Here is a 20,717-nt window from a genome sequence, read left to right as displayed (position 1 = left end):
TATGCCGCCCGGTGCCCATTATGCTACACGGTGCCCGTAATCTGTCTCTCCGCTTCATCTATGAATCTTTCATATTTTGATACTTCTGTGCTCAGAATTAATTTCTACTCATTAATTTGTAACAAAAAAACACAAATATTTTATAATTCAGGTTTTATTTTATGTTGATTCCTTAAGAAATAAATAATAAATTATTGGGAAAAATGTATCAAAATACTGAATTAAAAAACAGTATTTTTATAGCACTAGGAATGTATTATTAGTTACTGGAAGGCAAAAAGTTCTGTATGTTCCCCTTGGATACAAAACTACTTTCTAACATCTTACATCTGTCACACTGGTTTGGTTGTTTTTTTTACTAATAAATCTGTTTTTATTTTGTGCAGTGGAAACCATCATCAGGCAGTTCATCTTATTAGTATGTGATTGCATGGGTTCTGATTGGGATGTGACCTAAGTACCTTGTTAGTGCCTTAAAGAGTTAATCTCGTGAAAACAGCCCTATTATTGCCTGTTGCAGAGCAATATTGCTTTATTTCACCCTGCAGATTAGTAATTTAGAATATTTATACATTTAACTTCAGCATTTTTGTAGTAAAATATAAACAAATTATCATAGTAAACCACAGTAACCAATGTTTAAAGACGTATCAGCCTGCTTGCTGATGGTCTTCACAAAAGACATGTGTATCAATCAGGGACATATCGTTATATTCTAGCAAAACTCCATTCAACTTGGAAAAATTAAGAGACTGCAGAAATGATCATTCATCATGGGATAAAACTAAACTTTATAGGAGCAGAATTGATGGATATTTAGTTCCAATGTTACACTCTAATAAGTGTGATCATAAGTGTGACAAGTGACGAGTACCTCCAAGCATTTTGCCTGTCCCTATGATAACACTTCCTGCTCTCATGTTCTGGCCGTCTCATAACAAGCAATTAAATTCACCCTCAATATTCTTGTGCTGAACTCAACAGCCCCAATAAGTATCTGTGCTAGGAATCGCAGCTCACTTTTATTAGAGTGGTCAACCATCCGACATGGTCCACGGACAGAGAAATAGACAGACTATCCCTTTAAGGAAATGACGCAAACGTCTCTACTTTAGGCTACATTCACACTATCAGTATTTGGTCAGTATTTTACATCAGTATTTATAAGCCAAAACCAGGAGTGGAACAATCAGAGGAAAAGTATAATAGAAACATATGCACCACTTCTGCATTTATCACCCACTCCTGGTTTTGGCTTACAGATACTGATGTAAAATACTGACCAAATACTGAGAGTGTGAACGTGGCCTTAGAAATATTCCGTATAATATTTGTATTTGAAGTCTCTGGAGGAATAAAGAATAAATATTACATGAGTCACTTTTTCCTGACATATTACTATAAAAATCACCCGCAGTACCGCTTGTCACCACTATTAGAGCTGCATATTATTTGCATATACTTTATTGCAACAGCGCCACCACCATTGTGCTAAAGATAAAACACATAAGTTTGAAAAGCAATAGCATAAGCATAAAATGTCCAACAAACAAACCTATTGACCTGCTCAATAATACAAAAAACATACAGAGCTGCTCATATAATATGTGCACTGATCCTTTAAATGTGCAGCTAACCATTAAGGCCACGTTCTCATGTTCAGTATTTGGTCAGTATTTCACATCATTATTTATAAGCCAAAACCAGAAGTGGGTGATAATACAGAAGTGGTGATGTGTTTCTATTATACTTTTCCCCTGATTGTTCCGCTCTGGGTTTTGGCTTATAAATACTGACCAAATACTGAACGTGGCTTTAAGGATGAGGGTTTTGTGTTCTTTCATCAACCTGTTTATATAAGACCAGTGTGCAGTAAACCCTACATGTATCAGCGCCAGGATCACCACCTACAGTCACCCCCACAGCCGGCATGAAAATCTCCTCATGACCGGGTCAGACCCTGTTCAATTTCCAATGAAATCGGCCTCATATTTACCCACAGATCTTCCCACAGGACTGAGCAAACATCTCACACCCAAGGCATTGTGTAATCACTGGGTGGCAACCGAAGTCCTCAACACTCAGCCAGATCCAGGGGTTAAACACACTCAATGACAATCAAGTAGACTACCAATCCAGTGACCAGTGAATAGCAAGGTAGTGGTGAAAAAATTAAAATATAACCTTTAATAATTCCTTTAAAAAGACCAATGGTACAAAAGACAACACAAACATGCAACAATTATTCAAATGGTGGGCTTCAGTATGTAAGAGAAAGATTTCACATCTATTGAGGACTCTGCAAGCTCTCCCCAATAATATACTTATAATGTGTTATTTCCGCATATTTTAGGCCCACAATTCTTTGAACTAATAATTTGAGTAGATGATAAGCCCACTAATAAGAAAATATGTGGCACATAATATACAAAAGAGGCAAAGTATACAGTGCCTTACATTTGGTATCTTTATGTTTGAAGCATGATATGTGGGAAAAGGATGAAAAGTTCCAGGGGGCCGGATACTTTCGCAAGGCACTGTATATTAGTGCATTCAAGCAGAAAAATAACGTAGGACCAATCTCACCCAGCTTTGTTGTCTTACGAAACCGAGTGATACTCTCATATTCTCACAGGTCCTGGTAATCCGGGGAGGGGGGAGGGAAACACAAATTCCAGTTCCCACCACTAGGATATCCAGGTGTCCTTTGGTGACCGTCTCCCCAAATTCTCTCCCAACGCGTTTCATTTTATCAAATCATCAGGGAAGAAAAAGCAAAAGGGGGGAAAAGTAGAAAGAAAAAGTTACTTCGTACAGAATTGCGTGCACGCTCTTTTCCCCCCCTTTTGCTTTCTCTCCCCTGATGATTTGATAAAATGAAACGCGTTGGGAGAGAATTTGGGGAGACGGTCACCAAAGGACACCTGGATATCCTAGTGGTGGGAACTGGGATTTGTGTTTCCCTCCCCCCTCCCCGGATTACCAGGACCTGTGAGAATATGAGAGTATCACTCGTTTTCATTAGACAACGAAGCTGGGTGAGATTGGTCCTACTTTATTTTTCTGTTTGAATGCCCAATTATTGCACTAATATATATGGGAATTTTGGTGATACTTTGCCTCTTTTGTATATTATGTGCCACATATTTTCTTATTAGTGGGCTTATCATCTACTCAAATTATTTGTTCAAAGTATTGCGAGCAGAGGTGTAGCTATGGTTTTGGTTCAGGGGGGGCGAAGCTTCTGAGTGGGCCCATAACCAGGTAACCTTGATTACAACTGGGTGACGCGCCCTAAGGCTATGTGCACACATTCAGGTTTTTTTGCGTTTTTTTCGCGATAAAAACGTTATAAAAACTCATTAAAAACGCATACATTATGCATCCTATCATTTAGAATGCATTCTGCATGTTTTGTGCACATGGTGCGTTTTTTTCCGCGAAAAAAACGCATTGCGGTAAAAAAAAGCAGCATGTTCATTCATTTTGCGGATTTTCTGCATTTTTCCCGCAATTCTATGCATTTGGAAAAAAACGCACAAAAAATGCACAAAAAACGCGTCAAAAATGAGTCAAAAACGCATGCGGATTTCTGGCAGAAATGTCCGTTTTTTGTCAGGAAAATTTCTGCAAGAAATCCTGACATGTGCACATACCCTAATAGTGGAGGAGGACCTCAGCAGATGACCATGCTGTTACTGAAGGTTATCTCTATATAAAGACCAATATTATTATTATTATTATTACGGTATTTATTATTATAGCGCCATTTATTCCATGGCGCTTTACATGTAAGGAGGGGTATACATAATAAAAACAAGTACTATAATCTTAAACAATACAAGTCATAACTGGTACAGGAGGAGAGAGGACCCTGCCCGCGAAGGCTCACAATCTACAATCTATGGATATTACCGCCATATGGTCAGTGGTAGATACCAGCCCTACAGAACATATAAGAGATCACAGCACAGTTACAGATAGTGACTTACCGCTGACGTTCTTTCTGATGGAATCGTTCACTTTTCCCGTCTTTTTATCTGGCCCAGACCGACATGACAACTTCTTCCAGCCACGACTGGGCTGCAGAGAATACAACAAAGACATATTTCACTTCTCATATTCCAGCCCCATCATCATCTATTCCCAACCTGCACAAATTCCTAATCCTTCTGATACCGCAAATACTGAGCCACTGCTGCCGTATGTGAAGAGCAACTTATCGTCAACAACGATAATTAATTTATCTTCGCATGATCTAAATATGGCACATTTATCGGTCCTGTCAAAAGGATTAAGTTATAGTTTACCTGAAAAGTTTGACATTGTTGACTTTAAAATAGACCTTTTTAAAGCAGTAAGAAAGATTCATTTGTTTAAACATTTTTCTTCCGTTACAGATGTCACGACGTCTAAATTTCCAGGTGAAGTTCCCTGTACTGTAGGCCCTTTGGGCTTTATGGTAGATCAGAATGCTGACATGGCTTTTCTTAATGATGTCCAACTACTCCTTAGCCTTAATAATTACGAGGAGAGACCAGCTAGTGCTAAACCTATCAATATGACCCTGTTCACTGGAGGTGTTCCCTCTGTTTATATGCCACCCGTAACACCAGGTAATCTTATAGATGCATTCGAGAATCAGGTCATTAAGGAAGTAGAGGCTCTTGTTTATAAACAGTCACCTTCTAATTTGACTACAGCAGAAATCACAGCACTAAGAGAAATTCGAAACTGGTCTGATACGGTGATACGGATGGCAGACAAAGGAGGTAACACCGTCCTGTTGTCCAAAGAATTCTATATGACAGAGGTCCATAATCAATTAGCCAAAACCGAGACATATTCTAAGCTCAAGGCCGATCCTACAGTAAAATATAAAAATGAATTACGCACATTTTTGAGAGTGTATGTAGAAGGTGGAATCATTTCAGAAAAACAAGCAGAGAAGTTGCTTCCTAATTTTCCGTTAAAGCCACACTGGTACCACGTACCAAAGATTCACAAATCTCTAACAGCTCCACCGGGCCACCCCATTGTCTCTGGGGCTGGCTCTTTGACTGAACCGCTATCAAGATATCTAGATTGGCTTTTACATCCCCTTTTACCGGACATTCCGTCTTACATACGTGATACAAAAGATTTTTTGAGAGTTTTGAGAGGTTTTACGTGGCAGGAGAGTTTCTTTATGGCTTCAATTGACATTGAAAGCCTCTACACCCGGATACCACAAGGATTAGGGGTAGAAGCAGTTCGAGAAATTTTGTCCCACACTGCAACTGAAATGAAAACGGTCAATTTTATTTGTGATGGATTAAAATTCATACTAACACACAATGCCTTTCAATTCGATTCTACTTGGTTTTGGCAAATAGAAGGGACTGCTATGGGTACGCCCGTTGCATGACAACGGGTATCCGTGACTCCTGTGCGCTCCAATGTAAACCTTTTACCTTACCTTGTAATACCCCCGGGATAACCACCTCCCCCTTTTCTTGCAGCAAAGAACACCCCCTATTAAAACACACAACAAATAGGTTGGATTAATTGGCCACAGCAGCCGTTTATTAACATTTAACATATAACAATAATATAACAATAAACCCTGGAAGTGGATGATCCTCGAAGCCCGAAACCTGTATTAAACATTTATTAGCCAACCGTCCCGCCTATTTGGCCTTATCTCCGCCTTACCCCCAGCCGCTATGCACCAGCTCGGAGGCAAACTCCACCCGCCAGGCCAAAACCGCACACCTGTTTGTGGGTCCCCTAATAATCCCCTCCACGGGATTATCGATACCACTTCACGATTTCAAATCACCCCGGGGAGTCCAGGACCTATTGAGATCCCCCCCCCATCAATCCGCCATTTTCCACCTCCACCAACTTCGAGGACCACCACCCCCTGCCCTGCTGCCGCGACATAACATCTCCCATAAAAAAGCAAACATACATATATACATTCATAATGTCCAGAAACCTAGCTCAAACCTTATAACAACTGCCGATTCTAATTTTAAAACAGTACTTACAAAGGGAGGGTGGGTGGGAGCTTCTCTTCTCTGGCTGGTGAGTACCCAAATGGTTGCCCCCCACACGTGGCCATTGCCTTTTATAACGTCCCTCCCCCTTGCCCTCTATTCGAACCCTCCTTGCCCTTCGATTCAAAAAATTCTGTCCCTCCCCTCGGCTCATGTTAACCCTATAACCCTCTAACCTTCCTGTGAGCTCCCTATTGTCCCACGTCACCCTGTCATGGCGGCCTCCCCTGAGTGCCAGGGGCCCAGTATGGCCTTTCTTGACAACGGGTATCCGTGACTCCTGTGCGCTCCAATGTAAACCTTTTACCTTACCTTGTAATACCCCCGGGATAACCACCTCCCCCTTTTCTTGCAGCAAAGAACACCCCCTATTAAAACACACAACAAATAGGTTGGATTAATTGGCCACAGCAGCCGTTTATTAACATTTAACATATAACAATAATATAACAATAAACCCTGGAAGTGGATGATCCTCGAAGCCCGAAACCTGTATTAAACATTTATTAGCCAACCGTCCCGCCTATTTGGCCTTATCTCCGCCTTACCCCCAGCCGCTATGCACCAGCTCGGAGGCAAACTCCACCCACCAGGCCAAAACCGCACACCTGTTTGTGGGTCCCCTAATAATCCCCTCCACGGGATTATCGATACCACTTCACGATTTCAAATCACCCTGGGGAGTCCAGGACCTATTGAGATCCCCCCCCCATCAATCCGCCATTTTCCACCTCCACCAACTTCGAGGACCACCACCCCCTGCCACAACATAAATGTGCTAAACCCTTAGCCATTTATGTCCCTCCACACCTTCAAAGCTGTTTCGATGCCCTCCTGGACCGCTAGACACCACATATCGGTACCAACCGCATTCAAATGCACCTCATCCAACCTCCAATAACCTCCCGTGCCGGATTCCAGATTTATGTGTCGCACCACTACCGCCCCATTCCTTGCCATGAACCGCGAAACAGCTTTATTCACCTTGATCCTCGCCTTGTTTATCCCTTCCGGTGATCTAGCTCCCCTCCAAACCTTCCGCGGGACGATGTCCGACCAGACCGCCAAAACCCTTGGAAACATTGCCCACAACCTCAACATGTCGAACTTAATGTCTTTTATAAGTTCCCTGCACGGTCTTTTCCCCAAGTCATTTCCCCCCAGGTGAATAACTAAAATTTGTGGGACCTGATCCCAACGCGCGAAACGGTGAAACTCGGGCAAATATTGACTCCAAGTCATCCCCCTTTTCCCGATCCATCTCAGGGTCGCGACGTCCCGTGAAAAACCCAACTGCCGGCCATCAGGACGAACCGCTGCCCTCTCCGCCGCCCAGAACACAAATGAGTGTCCCGTTATCCACACCAGCAATTTTTCATGTTCTGTAAGAGAATAAACATTAACACCGATCAGTACAAGAAGATTCTACCGAAAGCAAGACCCCACGAATTTAAACCATATCCAGGCGAACATAAGACCGGAATCTTTCTGATTCCCACCGCCCAATTCTTTTAACCACTTCCTCTCCCAATCCTCTCCTGGCTGCTTCCGTAGCAGCCCCTATCCGAAATGAATGGCCGCTGTATTTTTTGGGCGAAATTCCCCCGGTCACCAAACACTTCCGAAACACGGTAACAAATTGGAAGCGCGACAAGAAAGAACCATCTGCATGCACTAACAACGGGTCGGATAATACCCCCTCTCTTCTCATCAGTTTACCCACACAGGTTACCGGGCATAATGAACAATTTGGAACTTGGAATAACACTAATTTGCAACCTTTGCCAGTCACGTCCGTTTTTGATGACCTAATAAACACCACCACCTTGTCAGATGTAACATCCACGTCTTCCCTCCGTAAGCCACCTCCCTTATGTCTCGAAGGGCTAACCAGTTCCCCCACACGAAACGCACCAAAAAACGCCAATGAAAAGGCCGCTTGAAATAAAACCACCTCCCAATCGGAAAAACAAACAACCCGTAATTGCCTTCCAATTGTTAACAGCACTTCAAAAGACACCGGTCGTCTACCGTCGAACGACCTCTGCCCTTTTCTCAAACCCTTTACCACTTGCCTCACCAAAAATGACTTTGTCCCATCCTGTAAGCCTCTAGCCTTAAAACCGAACGCTAGACCAGCTAGAAGTTTATTCACTCTAGACACCGACCAACCCGATTCCCACACATGACCTACTAGCAACACCAATCTGCTCTCGTCGTCCATACCGGACCCATAAAACAACTTCCAGTTCTCCCAAGTCCTCCAAGCCTGCTCATATTGCAGCCAAGACCTGTCTGATAGCGATCTAGCAAGTAGATCCCTCACGGCCCTAAAGGCAGGTTCCACAGCTCCGCTGGACACTCCCGGCACACTGAGTCCAAGTAAGGCCTCGGCCCCTGAAATTGATCCCACTGTAAATGGAAAAGGACGACATCAGCATTAGTAAGCCCATTTGACTGATACTCCGCTACAATCCACAAATTAAGCCTTAAACCCAAGAAGACCAGGTGCTGCAATACCCTAACGACTTCTGGAGACGCCGAAGATAACGTGTTGATGGCTTCCACGACATTCGCATGCTCGCAAGCGAAACAAATCTTTTTATTCCTCACTGTCTCGCCCCAGACAGACAACGCCACTACTCGAGGAAACAACTGAAGTAGCACCCGGTTTTGTAACAAACCTCGTTCGCGCCAATTGGTTGGCCACTCCGCTGCTACTGTTTGACCGCGATATTGCAGATTGAAACCACGTTTTTCACTTACGATAATGAAAAAACCTAGATCTGCCGCATTTTCAACCGACTGAATCCAAATAGATTTGCCATTGTATTCCTCTAAGAAAAGAGCCCACACCTTCAAATCCTGCTTCAACTCCTTAGACAGTCTGATGAAATGCAGGGGAGACTTCACTCCCACCGTCGCCAAAGACAAACGCCGACAAAATGCGCGGCCCATTGGCATAATTCTGCAAGCGAAGTTCAGCTTGCCCAACAAAGATTGCAAATCATGTAACGTTATCTTCCGTCGGGTAACTGCCCTTTCAACCTCCTCCCGAAAAGCAACCAACTTGTCATCAGGCAATCTACATTCCATTGCCACGGAATCAATCTCTATGCCTAGGAAACTTAGTGACGTCACTGGCCCGACGGTTTTATCGGCCGCCAAAGGAACACCAAAAGCTTTTGCTACTCTCTCCATCGTGTGCAATAAAATCGAGCAAACCGCAGACTGTGGCGGGCCTACAAACAAAAAATCGTCGAGGTAATGCAAACAAGAATTCAAACCAGATACATCCTTAACAACCCATTCCAAGAATGTACTAAACGTTTCGAAATATGCGCAAGATAGCGAACACCCCATGGGAAGACAACGATCAATGAAAAAACCGCCTTCCCAAAAACAACCTAACAGGTGCATACTCTCCGGGTGCACTGGTAACAGGTGAAACGCCGCCTCAATATCTGTTTTCGCCATCAAAGCTCCCCTACCACACAGCCGTACCAGATTCATCGCTACATCGAAAGACGTATAACAAACCGCACATAATTGAGGATCAATACCATCGTTCACCGACAGACCTTTCGGGAAGGATAAATGATGAATAAGCCTAAATTTATTAGGCTCTTTCTTCGGGACCACTCCGAGTGGAGACACCCTCAAGGTACTGATCGGAGCCGTTGGAAAAGGACCGGCCATCCTACCCAGATCAATCTCTTTTTGTAACTTTTCAGACACAACGCTAGGAAATTGCAACGCCGATTTTAGATTCTTCCTAGACAAACAAACATCCTGTTCAATAAACGGAATTTTAAAACCGTAACCAAAACCTTCCCTTAGAAGTGACGCTGCTGCTACATCGGGGTATCTATTTAGATACACTTCCATCGCGTCCAGCCGCACTGGTGTCTCCCCTTTTTTCAGCACCGTCTCCCCCTCTTGTCTTTCCCCCCTTGAAACATCTAGCCGCCCCATGTGTGCCCCCGCAAGTTGAGCATTCATGTTTGAACTTGCACTTGCTCCCAAACCTACATGTCCCCTCATTAAAGGAGAAACACAGTCCCTTCTGCAGTGCGACCGAGTGTCCTGACTGTCCTGAACTCCCGGCGCCCCCTTGAAATGGCTGGGATCCCTGATTCGCTCTAACTGGTGCGGTAACTCTCATCCATAACGCTATATCCTTATGCTCCCAACGCATACCCGGTCGTACCGCTTTACGCTGCCTGAACTGTTCGTCATACCTTAACCATCCTACTCCGCCATATACCCTGTAAGCTTCCCCAATCGCGTCCATATAACAAAAAAGTCCCGAACAATTTTCGGGTGCCTTTTCGCCTATCACACTCGCTAGTATGGCAAACGCCTGTAACCAATTAGAAAATGATAGAGGGATCAGGCGGTACCTCCTCCTCTCCTCATCCTCCTTCTTAGAATCATCTCTCCGTAATCTATCCAAATTAAATCTTTCCAATGGCAATAAAGAAAAAATATCGACATAATCCCCCTTCCAGATCTTTTCTTTCACCTCCTCCTTTAAATGTGACCCCAATGGCCCCTCAAAACAAACGTATACCTCAGTCCTAGCGGAATCATCCAGACGCACCGTCCCCTCATTTTCTTTATCCTTATTAGCCCCTTCACTATGACCTCCCGTGTCAGTTGACCCTGATCCCCTTTCTGCCTCACCGCTGCTACCCCCTAATGCAGCCGATACCACTGTGCCTTGGCCCCCAAAGTGCGGTACTACCCCAGAACTTGTTAATCCCCCTATCCCCGCTGACCCTTCCGCGATCCCTAACCATGCCGCCGCAGGTGACCCTCCTCCCTGAGGGCCCCCGTACCATATTCTGGCTAAATCTCTAAGGCCATGTAATATCAAACCCATCCCCCCGCTAGCCCCCCCCAGAAATGACTCCTGACCCCTACTATCACTGGGAGCTACAGAGGGGTTAAAAGTAGTGAACTGCTGGCTCTCACCTAGCTGCCTGGGCGCTGTGAACCCAGCAGCCGAAGGTCCTGGGTCCTGATGAAGGCGCGCTGATCCGAAGCTGTGTCCGTCCGCTGGTGGCTCCGCAGCTCCCGGGTCAACCTGCCTCACCGGCTGCCCACCGCCAGAAGCAGGCGAACTGGCAAGAAGTGCAGGGCCCCTCGGAGCTGCCGCCGTAGTCTGCAGAGCGCCGCCATCCTGGGGAGGTCCCCACAGGGCGCCGCCATCTTGGGGAAGTCCCGGGTGCTGGTGCGCAGGCGCCGGGCCCCATAATCCGGCGCCATCTTGCCGAAGTCCTGCTCCTCGTGGTGCCGCACTTCCTGCAGCGGCGCCATCTTGCCTGATGTCCCGGGCAAGCGGCGACGCTGCATCACCGCCGACCGAGGCAGCCGATCGCTGCCCGCTGCTCACCGGAGCCGCCCCCACTGCCCCCTGGGCTGAGGATCCTCGGCGCACCGCTCCATCCGGCGTGCTTGAAGACAGGCCGGCCGGCTGCCGGCCGCTGGGACGTCGCCGCACAGGGGCCCGCCCCCTGGCTCCTCGCGTTCCTCCACGCAGAGCAGGGCCAGCAAGGACGCTGGCACCCGCCGCTCCTGGTCCAGGATCCCGACGTCTCTGTGCTGCGGGGGGGGGGGGAACCCGGCCCCTGATGCAGGTCCCGCCTAGCAGATGGATTCCTCCCAGCCTGAGAGCGGGGAGCAGGAGGGACGCGACCACCGGCCCTGGCTGGAGGGTCCCTGGAGGGGCTCCGTATTCGGCGCCGGACCCGGGGGGTAGCCTCAGGGCTAAGGCGCGCCGGAGGCCGGGATCTCCGCGGCCGGAGTCCTGCTGGAGAGGCGATGGAGGCTCTGGCTACCGACCCCTGCAGCAAGCTATTGACCGAAGCCTGCAACCAATCCGTCCCTTGTGTGGCCTCTTCCATCCGGAGCTGCTGAAGCAAGGCCTCAACATCCATCGCTTGAGTACTGCGGAGCTTCTCTTCTCTGGCTGGTGAGTACCCAAATGGTTGCCCCCCACACGTGGCCATTGCCTTTTATAACGTCCCTCCCCCTTGCCCTCTATTCGAACCCTCCTTCCCCTTCAATTCAAAAAACTCTGTCCCTCCCCTCGGCTCATGTTAACCCTATAACCCTCTAACCTTCCTGTGAGCTCCCTATTGTCCCACGTCACCCTGTCATGGCGGCCTCCCCTGAGTGCCAGGGGCCCAGTACGGCCTTTCTTGTACCCTAGCCAACCTTTTTTTGGCAGTCTTCGAAAATCGTTATGTTTATGCGGACACAAATCCGTTTTTGGGCAACATAAAATTATTTCTAAGGTTTGTGGATGATGTCTTCATCGTTTGGGATGGGTCTGAAGAGGAGTTTCAGGAATTTGTAAACTATCTAGAGCAAGTCAACACTATGAACATGAAATTTACATCTATTTTTGGAGGGTTGAGTTTGGTGTTTCTAGATGTAAAACTCTGGATCAGTGATGGTTCTGTACAAACAGAAGTTTATAGAAAACCGTCCTCCACCAATTCCCTCCTACACTATAAAAGCGCACATCCTCATTACACAAAAAATTCCCTCCCATATAGTCAATTTTTGAGGGTTAAGAGATTAAACAGTAGTAAAGAAGGTTACATCAGACAATCCCAAGAGCTATATGATAGATTCAGAGCACAAGATTACCCCCAGTCCTTGTTAAAAAGAGCAAAAACAAGAGCAGAGGCACGTGAAACTACAAATGTTATAAAAGACAATACTGCACATAAAAGGTTTATTTTTAGTTTTAAATTTGGCCCCATGGATAACTATATTAGATCAGCCATTAGAAAGTGTTGGCACATCTTGGAGAGAGATCCCGTCCTTACAGAATTAACTAGTCGGGGGCCTCTTTTTTTCTTGCCGTAGAGGTAAGAATTTAAAAGACATTTTGGTACACAATAGGGTAGTTACCCAAAACCACAATTGGTTACAGGCAGGTATTCCGCGAGGAAACTTTAAATGCGGACACTGCAACTTTTGTGAATACCATTTAGTTGATAAGACAATTCACATAGGGCCGGTTTATCATACAGTCAGAGATTTCATATCTTGTAGGACGACACATATAGTTTATGTAGTGTTTTGCCCTTTTGGTTTTTATTATGTGGGCAAAACTATCCGCCCCCTGTTTGTAAGGTTCAGAGAACATTTTAATTCGATTAAAACAGGTAAGGGGGTCCCCCGTTTGATTAATCACTTACGTGTCCAACATGACGGTAACGCAGCAGTTATGCGCTTTGCCGGTTTAGAACGAGTCACACTCCCGGTACAAGGTGGAGATCACAACAAATTGTTGCTTCAGAGAGAGGGCAGATGGATATTAAGAGTTAACGCCACAGGCCCCACAGGTCTAAATGAGAGAACAGACATGTCTATGTTCCTATAAGTTTTATAACTTTGTGCTTACTTATAATAGATATTATTAGAGCGGTGTTATTGTGAATATGTACAGTATTTTGTTTTTAATGATTGTTCTTTTAATTGAGTAGTAAGTTTCAGGTTGTCTCATTTAACGCTGGTTTAGGGGCGGGGACGTTGCGGCGTCTCAGCTGCTATTTGTCCTCTTCCTTCCAGTCTTACTTCAGACCTGTAGAAGCGCATAAGCGCGAAACGGTCCGTCGTCTCAAGACACCTTTTGTTCTCCTGTAAGACCTTGCTACTACTACTTTTTAAGCCACAATAAAGGACTGAATAAGGCTTCGGATGGTGAGTGCCCTCTTTTTCTAGCTTGCTCTACACTTAAAAGACTGTAAATTGGCTGTGGAGCACCCCGTCCTCTAGCCCTGACGGCATACACGCATAATACAGCACAGAAACCCAGTGTCTCTGATTGAACCAGCTGATGGTGCGGATTTTATTTCTTTGTGTTTCTCCGCTGCCGTATGTGACCCTATTACTGCCCCTGATACCCCAATACTGAACCTCTGCTGGCGTATGTGTCCCTATTACTGCCCCTGATACCCCAATACTGAGCCGCTGCTGCCGTATGTGTCCCTATTACTGCCCCTGATACCCCAATACTGAACCTCTGCTGGCGTATGTGTCCCTATTACTGCACCTGATACCCCAATACTGAGCCGCTGCTGCTGTATGTGTCCCTATTACTGCCCCTGATACCCCAATACTGAGCCGATGCTGCCGTATGTGTCCCTATAACTACACCTGATACCCCAATACTGAGCCGCTGCTGCCGTATGTGACCCTATTACTGCCCCTGATACCCCAATACTGAACCTCTGCTGGCGTATGTGTCCCTATTACTGCCCCTGATACCCCAATACTGAGCCGCTGCTGCTGTATGTGTCCCTATTACTGCCCCTGATACCCCAATACTGAGCCGATGCTGCCGTATGTGTCCCTATAACTACACCTGATACCCCTATACTGAGCTGCTGCTTCCTTTATGTGTCCCTACTACTACCCCTGATACCCCAATACTGAACCGCTGCTGCCGTATGTGACCCTATTACTGCCCCTGATACCCCAATACTGAGCCGCTGCTGCCGTATGTGTCCCTATTACTGCCCCTGATACCCCAATACTGAGCCGCTGCTGCCGTATGTGTCCCTATAACTACACCTGATACCCCTATACTGAGCCGTTGCTGCCATATGTGTCCCTATTACTGCCCCTGATACCCCAATAGTGAGCCGCTGCTGCCGTATGTGTCCCTACTACTACCCCTGATACCCCAATACTGAGCCGCTGCTGCCGTATGTGTCCCTATTACTGCCCCTGATACCCCAATACTGAGCTGCTGCTGCCGTATGTGTCCCTATAGCTACACCTGATACCCCTATACTGAGCCGCTGCTGCCGTATGTGTCCCTATTACTGCCCCTGATACCCCAATACTGAGCCGCTGCTGCCGTATGTGTCCCTATTACTGCCCCTGATACCCCAATACTGAGCTGCTGCTGCCGTATGTGTCCCTATAGCTACACCTGATACCCCTATACTGAGCCGCTGCTGCCGTATGTGTCCCTATTACTGCCCCTGATACCCCAATACTGAGCCGCTGCTGCCGTATGTGTCCCTATTACTGCCCCTGATACCCCAATACTGAGCCACTGCTGCCGTATGTGACCCTATTACTGCCCCTGATACCCCAATACTGAGCCACTGCTGCTGTATGTGTCCCTATTACTGCCCCTGATACCCCAATACTGAGCCGATGCTGCCGTATGTGTCCCTATAACTACACCTGATACCCCTATACTGAGCTGCTGCTGCCTTATGTGTCCCTACTACTACCCCTGATACCCCAATACTGAGCCGCTGCTGCCGTATGTGTCCCTACTACTACCCCTGATACCCCAATACTGAGCCGCTGCTGCTGTATGTGACCCTATTACTGCCCCTGATACCACAATACTGAGCCGCTGCTGCCGTATGTGTCCCTATTACTGCCCCTGATATCCCAATACTGAGACGCTGCTGCCGTATGTGTCCCTATTACTGCCCCTGATACCCCAATACTGAGCCGCTGCTGCCGTATGTTTCCCTATAGCTACACCTGATACCCCAATACTGAGCCGCTGCTGCCGTATGTGTCCCTATTACTGCCCCTGATACCCCAATACTGAGCCGCTGCTGCCGTATGTGTCCCTATTACTGCACCTGATACCCCAATACTGAACCGCTGCTGCCGTATGTGTCCCTATTACTGCACCTGATACCCCTATACTGAGCCGCTGCTGCCATATGTGTCCCTATTACTGCACCTGATACCCCAATACTGACCCGCTGCTGCCGTATGTGTCCCTATTACTGCCCCTGATACCCCAATACTGAGCCACTGCTGCCGTATGTGACCCTATTACTGCCCCGATACCCCAATACTGAGCCGCTGCTGCCGTATGTGTCCCTATTACTGCCCCTGATACCCCAATACTGAGCCGCTGCTGCCGTATGTGTCCCTATTACTCCACCTGATACCCCAATACTGAGCCGCTGCTGCTGTATGTGTCCCTATTACTGCACCTGATACCACAATACTGAGCCGCTGCTGCCGTATGTGTCCCTATTACTGCCCCTGATATCCCAATACTGAGACGCTGCTGCCGTATGTGTCCCTATTACTGCCCCTGATACCCCAATACTGAGCCGCTGCTGCCGTATGTTTCCCTATAGCTACACCTGATACCCCAATACTGAGCCGCTGCTGCCGTATGTGTCCCTATTACTGCCCCTGATACCCCAATACTGAGCCGCTGCTGCCGTATGTGTCCCTATTACTGCACCTGATACCCCAATACTGAACCGCTGCTGCCGTATGTGTCCCTATTACTGCACCTGATACCCCTATACTGAGCCGCTGCTGCCATATGTGTCCCTATTACTGCACCTGATACCCCAATACTGACCCGCTGCTGCCGTATGTGTCCCTATTACTGCCCCTGATACCCCAATACTGAGCCACTGCTGCCGTATGTGACCCTATTACTGCCCCGATACCCCAATACTGAGCCGCTGCTGCCGTATGTGTCCCTATTACTGCCCCTGATACCCCAATACTGAGCCGCTGCTGCCGTATGCGTCCCTATTACTCCACCTGATACCCCAATACTGAGCCGCTGCTGCTGTATGTGTCCCTATTACTGCACCTGTTGTGTGGTTCTCTGTGCCCTCTAAATTCTAAAGTAACCCTCTATAATATAGTAATGCCAGATGCAAGTGCCTTAGAAAACAGTGCCCATATTTTGCCCCCTAGAAAGTAATAATACCCTGTGTGCCCCTTTGATAGTCACAGTAACCTGAGTTCCCTTACAACAATAAGTGCCCACTTTACATTTAATAATGTCCCGAGTCTCCCCCCGTACAGCTCCCCTATACATGATATAATGCCCCCTCACTGTACAGTACCACCCACACAGTATACTGACCCCTTAGTAGCCCCCAAACTGTTTTATGGCTCCAACAATGTATAATGACCCCCACACTGTAATCTCCATATGATCTCCATATGATGGCCCCCTACATAGCCTCCATATACAGTATCATAATGCACCAAATAGTCCACAATCTATATATATAATTGTCTAAGGGCACTTCCGTCTGTCTGTCCCGGAAATCCTGCGTCGCTGATTGGTCACAGCCGACTGGGCCCTGACCAATCAGCGAAGCGGGATTTCCAGGAAGCGGTGTGGTCTCCACCATCTCTGCCGATGTACAGGAGAGAGGAGCGGGACAGTGTACCCACCAGGAGGGAATGTGGAGGTGTCTGGACAGTGCGTGTACCGTCCCGGGTGAGCGAGGGAGGCGGGGAGGAAGCCGGGGACCGGGAGAGGGCAAAGAGTGGAGTGTAGAGGGGGCTGCGAGAATGCCGGCCTGTGACAACGTATTGTGTGCGGGCACCCGGAGTCCTGCATGTGCGGACAGCCGGGGCGTGGGAGCCGGGGCACCGGGGAGAAGGAGCAGGGTCCCCCGGACAGTGTGTGTACCGGCCAGGGTGAGCGAGGGAGGCGGTGAGGAAGCTGGGGACCGGGAGAGGGCAAAGAGTGGAGGGCAGAGGGCACTGCGGGGACGCCGGCCTGTGACTACCCATTGTGTGCGGGCACCCGGAGTCCTGCATGTGCAGAGATCCGGGGCGCCGGGGTGAAGGAGCAGGGTCGGCGCCCAAGTGAGAAGCAGTGGCGCCGGGGAGAAGGAGCAGGGTCCCCCGGGAGAGGGAGCAGAGGCGCCCGAGTGAGAAGCAGTGGCGCCTGGGAGAAGGAGCAGGGTCCCCCGGAAGAGGGAGCAGAGGCGCCCGAGTGAGAAGCAGTGGCGCCGGGGAGAAGGAGCAGGGTCCCCCGGGAGAGGGAGCAGAGGCACCCGAATGAGAAGTAGGGGCGCCGGGAAGAGGGAGCAGAGCTGCGGCTACGCCAAGCATGTGCAAACCTCCAACATCCTGCGCCCAGAATCCCCAACATCCTGCGCCCCCAACCCCCGACAGGCGCAGTCCTCCCGCGCATTGGCGAGGGATTTGAGACATGCTTCGCTGATTGGTTGCTCCCGGCCGGCCGCGACCAATCAGCGATATTTGTGCGGGATTTAAACACCACTCACAGCGCAACATACATACATACATATTCTAGAGTACCCGAGGTTCCAGTGAATACCAGGTAGCTGCTTTTATACGCCCCACCAGGGTGAGTGCAGTCTTAGCATAGTGGGTCTACAATCCATAGGCAGATACACAGACTTAGAGACAGTTGAAAGCGTTACATGCGTTGACTGTGGCATCACTGCCATTTTCCCTAGAAATTAAGAATGAAGTTTACCTACCGGTCATATAATGAATGACAGAATATCTACTATATAATTGTCTAAGGGTCACTTCCGTCTGTCCTTCTGTCTTTCTTTCTTTCTTTCTTTGTCTTTCTTTCTGTCGCGGATATTCATTGGTCGCGGCCTCTGTCTGTCTTGGAAATCCAAGTCGCTGATTGGTCGTAGCAAAGCGCCCACAACCATTGCCACGACCAATCAGCGAAGGACACAGTCTGGTGGCAAAATGGCCGCTCTTTCCTCCCTGCAGTCAGTGCCCGCTCCATACTCCACTCCAGTCAGCCCTCACGCAGGGTTAATGCCAGAGTTACCGGAGCGCGGTGTAACGCACTCCGGTTACGCAGCTATTAACCCCGTGTGACCAACTTTTTACTATTGATGCTGCGTATGCAGCATCAATAGTAAAAAGATCTAATGTTACAAATAAGAATAATAAAAAAAAAAAGGTTATTCTCACCCTCCGACGTCGCCCGCTGTCCTCGGCAGTGAAAGAGGCAGGTTCCGGTGCCAAGGATGCTATGCGAGAAGGACCTTCCATGACGTCACGGTCATGTGACCGCGACATCATCACAGGTCCTGCGCGCATACCAACCCTGGGACCGGAAGCTGCTGCGTGCACCGAACACCGGCGCCAGGACTTCAAGGGGCCTTCGGAAGGTGAGTATATGTTTATTTTTTATTTTAAGTCTTTTTTAACCACGCATATAGTGCCCACATTGCTATATACTACGTGGGCTGTGTTACATACTGAGTGGGCTCTGTTATATACTACATCTCTGCTATATACTAATGTGGCTAAGTTATATACTGCGTGGCTGCTATATACTGCGTGGGCTGTGTTATATATTACGTGGCCAGTGTTATATATTGTGGGGGCTGTGCTATATACTGTGTGGCTGCTATGTGCTGCGTGGGCTGTGCTATATATTACGTGGCCAATGTTATATACTGTGGGGGCTGTGCTATTGGAGCGCCCCCACACCGCCGCAGGGCCGAGGGGCACCCGGAGCCAGGCCTCTGAGAGTCTCTGTCCAGTTCTGGGGTTGTCACGGTGGCTAGACCCGGTCCGTGGCCCTGTCCATCAGTGGGGGATGTCCAGTACAATAAGTGGTGTTGTAACGGTGCAGTTGTGGGGTGCAGGTCGCGGTAAATAACGAGGACACCAGGTTGCAGTCTCTTTACCTCTTTACTGAAGATCTCTGAGTCCTCAGTCCAGAATACGGCTCATCAGGCTGCGCAAGTCCGGCCGGTCCAATGACACTTCCAGAGTTCTCTTCACAGGAGGAAATCTGTGCCTTCCCCCTAGCGCTATGTGTTGTAGTCCTTCCCTGCTGCGCTTACGGAAAGTACCCCACAACTGTTGTGTCTGTTTCTGAAGTTCCCTCACAACTCGACTAGATGATGTTCTGCTAATCCTCCGTCCCTCCCTGAGGTTCGGGTAGGAACGGCACCCGTTTGACGGGTAGGCCTGGAGTTCTTCCGGGACCCTAGAGACGCCCCTCTCCCACAATTGCCTCCCAAGACTTCATAGGTGATTTGAGTTAGACAGCCCGCCTGAGACTGACTGTCCTGCCGCTGTTTGGAGTATTGCTTGAAGCTGAATGTTATTCTACTCCCTCGGCGTTCCGGCCACCGGTAGTGCGCCTCAGTAGGATGTTGCTTCGGTCTTACAGCACGACTCCTACTGGTATTTCTCCTTTGCGTGATCCCGTTTCTCACTCAGCACAATCTATCTCTCTTCTAATCCTTTCTTGGGCACCGCCGCTACCCGGAGCAGGCACGGTCCCGTTACGTTCGTTCTCGTTGCCAAGCCTCTGTCAGGATCCCACCCCTGACAGAGACCCTACTGTATCTTCCCCTACAACACCCTCTGCCACAAGGTGTTGCCTGGTTCCAACCCAGTCAGCTTTCTCATCTAACTTCCTGCCTGACCCCCAGTTTACCCATTATGGTGGGGAGTGGCCTAATGAATAGCACCCTTAGCTCCCCCCGGAGGCCCGGCTGTGAAATGTATTGGTGTCTGTGATACCTGATCAGATGAACTCCTTCAGTGCCATCGGACGCACCATAGCTCCCCATAGTGGCGGAGCCACAGTACTGCAACGACCAGGACTCTGGGGCGCTGCACTCCCCCCTGGTTAAACACAGTACTCCGGGACTGGGAAGAAAACAACAATACAAGTTTAGTAAAAAGACATACAGTTTTGTTTGAGTGCAAAAATAATAAGTATACTTGAACAGGCTTCCCTTTATGGGAGGTAAGGACACTTGAACGTTACAAACATGGTTAAATAACATAGCAACATGCTATAAATAACTCTTCTTACCCAACCGGATATTCTACTAAGTGCAAAAATTGCTGAACAATACTTTAACGTTGCCTTTAAGGACATAC

The 20,717-nt window shown here is 48.1% G+C and overlaps 1 protein-coding gene across 3 annotated transcripts in view; it reads left to right on the top strand.

The window, feature by feature from the left end:
* LOC143781701 (serpin A3-3-like) overlaps nt 1-20,717 on the top strand; it is a 69,306-nt gene that overhangs the window by 22,930 nt on the left and 25,659 nt on the right. Inside the window, exon 1 of one of the 3 annotated variants that reach the window (XM_077268461.1) lies at nt 17,284-17,304. The exons of the other annotated variants lie outside the window; for them this stretch is intronic. The gene's annotated coding sequence lies outside the window, so the exon portion shown is untranslated. Of the gene's footprint in view, nt 1-17,283; nt 17,305-20,717 lie in introns of those variants that run through there. 3 annotated transcript variants of the gene reach the window in all.

Source organism: Ranitomeya variabilis, chromosome 1 (assembly GCF_051348905.1).
Source record: "Ranitomeya variabilis isolate aRanVar5 chromosome 1, aRanVar5.hap1, whole genome shotgun sequence".
Lineage (NCBI taxonomy): Eukaryota > Metazoa > Chordata > Amphibia > Anura > Dendrobatidae > Ranitomeya > Ranitomeya variabilis.
This window is presented reverse-complemented; position numbering and strand designations above follow the sequence as displayed.